This window comes from Neophocaena asiaeorientalis, unplaced genomic scaffold (genome assembly GCF_003031525.2).
Source record: "Neophocaena asiaeorientalis asiaeorientalis breed wild unplaced genomic scaffold, Neophocaena_asiaeorientalis_V1.1 scaffold116, whole genome shotgun sequence".
Classification (NCBI taxonomy): Eukaryota; Metazoa; Chordata; class Mammalia; order Artiodactyla; family Phocoenidae; genus Neophocaena; species Neophocaena asiaeorientalis.
In genome coordinates this window covers 12,127,795-12,136,686 of record NW_020174561.1, presented here as the reverse complement: position 1 = coordinate 12,136,686, position 8,892 = coordinate 12,127,795, and the positions used below count along the sequence as shown (strand labels likewise).

Below are 8,892 nucleotides of genomic sequence, written 5' to 3'. Positions count from 1 at the left end.
AAAAATGTTGAGAGGAAAAAATATAAACCATTCTTGATAAAGCAATGAGGCAGTTTCAAATTAAAATTACAAATTTAAATGAAGTAATTTTATAAAATATTGAAACTAGCTAAAATGACATGCATAGGTATTTAATCAATAGTAAGAGATGAACAGCAGTGGAACTTAAATATGATAGGATTTATCAACAATAAATAAACATTTTTTAGTGCAGAAAAATTTCTCAAAGCAAAGATCATAGCAATCATTCTAATCTGTACAAAATTAGTCTCAGTTCTGTATACAATCTATATAGTTTATCTATGAATTCAGCCACTGTGATGAAATGCCAATTTTCAAATCATAAACATAAATGTGCTTAGTTTTGTGTCCCATTCCTCTCTTGGCAGTTCATGTTTTCAGGAAAATCTACAGTGGAGAATGAAATTGGCTGTGCATTGCTATCACTTGTTGAAGTTTCTCTCCCTTGGCTCTTCTACAGTGGCAAATTGTTTTCTTTTCCATGAAGCTACTGAGAAAATCTTCTATGTCAGTTTTTCCCTCCAAGAAATCTTCTGCAATATTATCAGATTCCTCCTCAGCTTCATGTGCAGCTACTTTCAATCTTGCCAATTGGACACTCGCACTACAGCTCTTGCTAAGTTCGTGTTGCCTTTGCATCTTCTTTTCAAAAGTTGATTTCATTTGTGTAAGTAATTCATACTCATCTAAAACAGTTGCCTTTTGGCTTGCAAGCTGGGCTCCAAAAGGAGATTTTTTCTTGCTAGTTCCTCAGTACTTTTTACTAAGTCGTCCTTGTCAGTAATAATTTGTTTTAGTTGAGGCAAAGTCAGAAACTGTTCTAGTAATACCTCCTCTTGTTCATTCATATCTGTAAGTTGTGATACACTTAGTTCTGGAAATGCATCAGGGATATCAGGCATCTTGTAACCAAAAGCATTTTGGCTTATCGGTGCTGAAGTGTCTGTTGTGGGAATGGGCAATGGCAGATTTGAAAGCACACCAAATGAAGGAGCAGCAGAGCGGGTTTGGCTGTTGTATAATGTTGTTGAAGAGGAAACAGTGTCAGCAACAGATAAAGAACTGATAGTCCTGGTAGCTTCTTGTGGGGAATATGGAGGAAGAAATGGAAAATGCTGAGAAGCATAAGGAGGAATCCCACCTGGGTTACTGTGCAGGTATGGGAATGCTGTTGAAGCAGGAACTGAAATTGGAGGATTCTTCCAAAACTCATCCAATAGACTCCGAATAATTTTCCCAAGGTCTGAGCGCATTGTTAAAATTGTTTCCTAATGAAGAGGTAACATACACTCCTTGTTTATCCACTAAGTGATGTCGTATTGGTGGATAAACACTGATCACTGGTTTTTCCTGAGGAAATTGTGGAGGAAGCAATATATTAATACTAATTGTCAGGGTGTTTACAGTGAATGGCAACCTGTATTCCACATCTTTCTGTATTTCGGCTACACTGGAGTGTGCGTTTCAGAGGGACTCGATCAGGTGTTGCTTCTGCTGTTGGGCTGGGGAGACCACCGGGGGGCCCCACCACAGGGGAGGAGGTGCTGTTGGTCAGGGAAAGAGCCAGCTCATCCTCCACGGGTGCCCGGGCCTGAGGCCCTAGAAGGCTCTGGCCTGCTTCTCCCAGCTGCTCAGCGCGGCGGTTCTCCAGCAACAGAGGGGGAACGGGCAGGGACAGAGGGGGAGCGGGCAGGGATGCCCCAGCTCAAGTGCTGGGGAGCCGCGTCTTCTCTAAGCAAGCCAGCCAGGGGTCCTAGCTCAGGGGGCCATGCTCTGACTGGGGACAGCTGGAGACAGGGAACTCGCCGCCCGGGACTGGCAGTCCTACCTTCACGGCCCTGACGGCCCAACCAGCCGATAAACTGAAGTTTTCAGATAAGGTTTTATTTTACTGTTCTTAGGACAATGAAGGTAAATCAAATTGTATAATCTTAGAAGCTAAAATAATAAAATTTGGAATACAAATATAAAACGCTCTCTATAATATGAGCTAGATCGTCTTTTATTCCCTGTATGTAACAGAGGGCCTGGCTCATTGTGAGTGCTCAAGGAATACTTTCTATGAGTGAGTAAAATATAACAAATTATTCACACTTTTTTTTATACAGAAGGTTCTTATTAGTCATTCACATCTTCTTTATCCATTCGTCTGTCATTGGGTATTTAGGTTGCTTCCATGACCTGGCTATTGTAAATAGTGCTGCAATGAACATTGGGATGTATGTGTCCTGTTAAATATGTTTTTCTCTGGGTATATGCCCAGTAGTGGGTTTGTTGGATCATATGGTAATTCTATTTTTAGTTTTTTCAGGAACCTCCATGCTATTCTTAGATGATCATATGTTGTTTTTTTGTTTTTTGGGGTTTTTTTTTTGCGTTACGCGGGCCTCTCACTGTTGTGGCCTCTCCCGCTGCGGAACACAGGCTCTGGACACGCAGGCTCAGTGGCCATGGCTCACGGGCCCAGTCGCTCTGCGGCATGTGGGATCCTCCTGGACTGGGGCACAAACCCGCGTCCCCTGCATCAGCAGGCGGACTCCCAACCACTGCGCCACCAGGGAAGCCCTATCATATGGTTTTCATTCTTCAATTTTTTAATATAGTGTATCACATTGATTGATTTGTGTATATTGAAGAATCCGTGCATCTCTGGGAAAAATCCCACTTGGGCATGGTGTATGATCCTTTAAATGTGTTATTGGATTCTGTTTGCTAGTATTTTGTTGAGGATTTTTGCATCTATATTCATCAGTGATACTGGTCTGTAATTTTCTTTCTTTGTGACATCCTTGTCTGGTTTTGGTATCAGGGTGATGGTGACCTCATAGAATGAGTTTGGAAGTGTTCCTCTGCAGTCTTTTGGAAGAGTTTGGGAAGGATGGGTGGTAGCTCTTCTTAAATGTTTGATAGAATTCATCTGTGAAGCCATCTGGTCCTGGACTTTTGTTTGTTGGAAGATTTTAAATCACAGTTTCAATTTCATTGCTTGCGATTTGTCTATTCATATTATCTATTTCTTCCTGGTTCAATCTTTGGAGGTTATGCCTTTCTAAGAATTTGTCCATTTCTTCCAGGTTGTCCATTTTATTGGCATACAGGTGCTTGTAGTAATATCTTAGAATGCTTTGTATTTCTGCCGTGTCTGTTGTAACTTCCCCTTTTTCATTTCTAATTTTATTGATTTGAGTCTTCGCCCTCTTTTTCTTGATGAGTCTGGCTAATGGTTGATCAGTTTTGTTTATCTTGCCAAAGAACCAACGTTTAGTTTTACTGATCTTTGCTATTGTTTTCTTTGTTTCTATTTCATTTATTTCTGCTCTGATCTTTATGATTTTTTTCCTTCTGCTGACTTTCGGTTTTGTTTGTTCTTCTTTCGCCAGTTCCTTTAGGTGTAAGGATAGATTACTTATTTGAGATTTTTCTTGCTTCTTGAGGTAGGCTTGTATAGCTATAAACATTCCTCTTAGAACTGCTTTTCTGTATCCCATAGGTTTTGGATCGTCGTGTTTTCATTGTCATTTCTCTCCAGGTATTTTTTGATTTCCTCTTTGATTTCTTTGGTGATCTCCTGGTTATTTAGTAACGTATTGTTTAGCCTCCATGTTTTTGTGTTTTTTATGTTTTTTTCCCTGTAATTGATTTCTAATCTCCTAGCATTGTGGTCAGAAAAGATGCTTGATATGATTTCAATTTTCTTAAATTTACTGAGGTTTGATTTGTGACCCAAGATGTGATCTATCCTGGAGAATGTTCCATGTGCACTTGAGAAGAAAGTGTAATCTTCTGTTTCGAGATGGAATGTCCTCTAAATATCCATTAAATCTGTCTGGTCTGTTGTGTCATTTAAAGCTTGTGTTTCCTGATTAATTTTCTGTTTGGATGATCTGTCCATTGGTGTAAGTGAGGTGTTAACGTCCCCCACTATTATTGTGTTACTGTCGATTTCCACTTTTATAGCTGTTAGTAGTTGACTTATGTATTGAGGTGCTCCTATGTTGGGTTCATATATATTTATAAATGTTATATCTTCTTCTTGGATTGATCCCCTGATCATTATGTATTGTCCTTCCTTGTCTCTTGAAACATTCTTTAAAGTCTATTTTATCTGATATGAGTATTGCTACTCCAGCTTTCTTTTGATTTCCATTTGCATGGAATATCTTTTTCCATCCTCTCACTTTCAGTCTGTATGTGTCCCTAGGTCTGAAGTGGGTCTCTTGTAGACAGCATATATATAGGTCTTGTTTTTGTATCCATTCAGCGATCCTGTGTCTTTAGGTTGGAGCATTTAATCCATTCACATTTAAGGTAATTATTATTATGTATGTTCATATGACCATTTTCTTAATTGTTTTGGGTTTGTTTTTGTAGGTCCTTTTCTTCTCTTGTGTTTCCCACTTAGAGAAGTTCCTTTAGCATTTGTGTGGAGCTGGTTTCGTGGTGCTTAGTTATCTTAGCTTTTGCTTGTCTGTAAAGCTTTTGATTTCTCCATCGAATCTGAATGAGATCCTTGCCGGGTAGAGTAATCTTGCTTGTAGGTTCTTCCCTTTCATCACTTTAAGTAAATCATGCAACTCCCTTCTGGCTTGTAGAGTTTCTGCTGAGAAATCATCTGTTAACCTTATGGGAGTTCCCTTGTATGTTATTTGTCATTTTCCCCTTGCTGCTTTCAATAATTTTTCTTTGTGTTTAATTTTTGCCAATTTGATTGCTATGTGTCTCGGTGTGTTTCTCCTTGTGTTTGTCCTGTATGGGACTCTCTGCGCTTCTTGGACTTGGGTGACTATTTCCTTTCCTATGTTAAGGAAGTTTTTGACTATAATCTCTTCACATATTTTCTCAGGTCCTTTCTCTCTCTCTTCTCCTTCTGGGACCCCTATAATGAGAATGTTGTTGTGTTTAATGTTGTCCCAGAGGTCTCTTAGGCTGTCTTCATTTCTTTTCATTCTTTTTTCTTTATTTTGTTCTGCAGTGGTGAATTTCTCCATTCTGTCTTCCAGGTGACTTATCCGTTTTTCTGCCTCAGTTATTCTGTTGTTGATTCCTTCTAGTGTAGTTTTCATTTCAGTTATTGTATGGTTCATCTCTGTTTGTTTGTTCTTTAATTCTTCTAGGTCTTTGTTAAAGATTTCTTTCATCCTCTTGACCTTTGCCTCCATTCTTTTTCCAAGGTCGTTGATCATCTTCACTATCATTATTCTGAATTCTTTTTCTGGAAGGTTGCCTATCTCCAGTTCATCTAATTGTTTTTCTGCAGTTTTACCTTGTTCCTTCATCTGGTACATAGCCCTCTGCCTTTTAATCTTGTCTGTCTTTCTGTGAATGTGGTTTTTGTTCCACAGGCTGCAGGATTGTAGCTCTTCTTGCTTCTGCTGTCTGGCCTTTGGTGGATGAGGCTATCTAAGAGGCTTATGCAAGTTTCCTCCACACATTTTTGATGTCTAGAAGACATTGTCAGTTTGGAGAGACATATTCTAAGTCTTTTTCTGTCGCTCAAACTGTATATAGTTAAAAATACATATTTAAATTAACTTGGTATATAGGATTAAGGGCTTTCTGACTGGTGTGCATTTTGTAAGCCAACTCTACATGAGCAGCAAATACTACAACAATTTTTACTTATTTACATATGGACGAAGAAATACCAAATAGTGAAGTAAATCATAGTGCACCAACCAGATTTTCTATATCTAAAAAATCTTGTGATATGTTTTAACAGCAAAAAGACAAATAACCAAATTTAAAAATGGACAAAGGACATGAATAGACGTTTCTTCAAATAAGATATATAATAGGTACATGAAAAGATGCTCAACATCACTAGTCATTGGGAAAATGCAAATTAAAACCACAATAAGATATTACCTTATACCTGTTAGAATGGCCATTATCAAAAAGACAAGAGATAACAAATGCTGGCAAGGATGTCGAGAAAAGGAAACACTTGTGAACTGTTGGTGGGAATGTAAATTAATGCAGCCACTAGGAAAAGCAGTATGGAGGTTCTTCAAAAAATTAAAAACAAAGCTATCATATGATCCAGCAATTTCACTTCTGGGAATATATCCAAAGGAAACAAAAACATTAACTCAAAAAGATCTGCAACCTTGTGTTCATAGCAGCATTAGTTACAATAGCCAAGATATGAAAGCAACCTCAGTGCCCAACAACAGATGAATGTATAAAAAAGTTATGATATATATATATATACAATGGAATATTACTTAGCCATAAAAAATGAGGAAATCCTAACATTCACATCAACTTGGATGGACCTTGAAGGTGTTATGCTAAATATATCAGACAGAGAAAGCCAAATACTGTATTATCTCAATTATATGTGGAATCTAAAAAGAAAACAAAGCAAAGCAAAACAAAATAAAAACCAAACTTATAGAAAAGGAGTCAGACTTGTGGTTACCAGAGGTAAAGAATTGGGGGAGGAAAAATTGGAGGAAGGAAGTGGTCAAAAGGTACAAACTTCCGGTTATAAGGTAAATAAGTACTAAGGATGTGATATATCCAATACAACATGATGACTATGGCTAACACTGCTGTATGATATATAGGAATGTTACTAAGGGAGTAAATCCTAATTCTCATCACAAAGAGAAAATTTTTTCCTTTTTTCTTTCCTTCTTTCTTTTCTTTTTATTTTATGTATATGAGAAGATAGATGTTAACTGAATCTATTGTAATCATTTCAGAATATATGTAAATCAAACCATCCTGCTGTATACCTTAAGTTTATACAGTGATGTATATCAATTATTTCTCACCAAAACTGGGGGAAAATCTTATGAAAGATAGAATTAACTATTTCAATTGTATTTCAAGGACGAATAGAGGGGAAATGCATTTAGGTTGTAGTTACTGGGAATGAAAACCTTCAATACGTTTTTTAAAAATTTGAGTTAATTAGGTCTACAACTTGGAGCCATAAGAAATTGCTTAAACTCCAAGTTTTCTTACAGAATTAATAGATGCTGGCAGAATTTGTAATTAGTCATATTACCTGGTGTTGGTAGAGTCCATATTCCCATTACTTTCTTTCCTTGTTTGTATGGATTTCATTAACAGAAATGTATTGGGGAAATGTACACAATAGGTGTTTAATAAATATTAAGTGAATAAATGAAAAATGATGAAGGAAAATGATTTTGTAACCTATTTTTACAGTTGAATGTTCTGGTTTATTCATTTAGCAAATATTTATTGAGCACCTACTTTGTGCTGGGCACTGTCCCAGGACCCCAGATACAGACACAGTGGAGCCCAAGTTCCTACCCTTATGGCACTCACATCCTAGAGTATCAGGCTAGTCTTGATGGAGTGCTTAGTTAGTGCCTGGCAGAGTTCTACTACATTACACATATTAACTCATTTAATCTCCACAAGTGCTCTATATTGTTGGTGTTATTATTATCCATCATCATTTTACTGATGAGGAATCTGAGGGTCAGAGAAGTTGAGAAACTTGCCTATAGTCACACAGTTAATAGGAACTGACAAGTTCAAACCCAGGCAGTATAGTTCCAGAGCTGTCTCTGTGACCTGTTTATGACTACAGGAGAAAGTAAAATATGAATAGGTTTGGTGATGAAACTCCAAATGGGCAACTATTTTACTAATGGGTGAAAGTTTTATAGTAATTTAGTGTCCATTGTCAATCAAAAATCTTTTCACATGTATTGCTTGAATAATTGAGTGACTCTTACTAGACACTGGGTGAAAGTTTTGACACTAGTACTTAAGATTCTTAGACTAAAATTTCTCTTTATAGACCAATATGACAATTCTCACTGCTTTGTTTATATATTTTTTAAAACAAGGAGTGTGATAATATATTCTGTCAATATATTTTTCTTTCACAGTTTAATTCTAAAGATTTGAAAGAGTAGAGGTCCTGATAAAGAGTAAATAGAAGGATATAATGCCATGTTAGACATTCCTGAGTGGTAATAATGGGAGTAGAAGCTTTTAGATATTATATTTCCAAAGGAGTTACATTAAATCTATTTACTATAATACAAAGAAATGTGATTTTTTTTGCTTATTTTTCACACTTTGACCTGAATTGGAGATTGCTTCTTCATGTAATTTATAAATATATATAATTTCAGAGCTATAGTAAGATGCTAGCATTATGGCTAGAGAAATGAAGAAGGGTGGAGTTGGACTATTTTGTTGATGTCTAGGCAGCTAGTCTGGGCAGGTTAGGAAAGAAGAGAACTGTTTGAAAAAGTTTGAAAAAGTGGACGGAAACCTTGAAAGACTTACACAGAGGTGTGTGAAGAACAGTAAAGAAAGGTGCTGAAGAATAGATATTAATTAGCAAGATTGCAAGCTAACTTCACTAGGATGAGAGGAATAATACGTAGTATCATTAGATAGGCTTTTCTGGCTCAAAAGTTCCAGAGCATTCACAGGGGAACAAGCTGTTGCTGAAGCAAGAAGCTTGATATTTTTAAAATTCAATATACATTCTTTTTTTTTTTTTAATGTTTGAGAACCAGTAGTTAATTTAATTTAATTTAATTTATTCGTCTGCACTGCACAGCATGCAGGATCCCAGTTCCCTGACCAGGGACCAAACCCAAGCCCCTTGCAGTGGAAGTGCACAGTCCCAGCCACTGGACCGCCAGGGAAGTCCCTTGATGTCCTATTTACATCCTCACCCAACAGTCCTGAAGCACCGGCTGGCCTCTTCCTCTTCTGTAAGTGCTTGGGAGTAAGCTGCAGAGGCAAACAGGGGCAGGATGGCTCAACAATGACTTGCCTGAGCCCAGACCACACTGTGTTTTTCTGTTAGTGTTTGGAACAGAATTCGAAGTCCTTAAGATTTTATATTATTTAGCCTTCAATAGATTT

At 37.3% G+C, this 8,892-nt stretch overlaps 1 pseudogene; it reads right to left on the bottom strand.

Moving 5' to 3' along the window:
* Positions 1-406: 406 nt before the first annotated feature.
* Positions 407-1,593, bottom strand: LOC112408249 (vacuolar protein sorting-associated protein 37A pseudogene; annotated as a pseudogene).
* Positions 1,594-8,892: the final 7,299 nt, after the last annotated feature.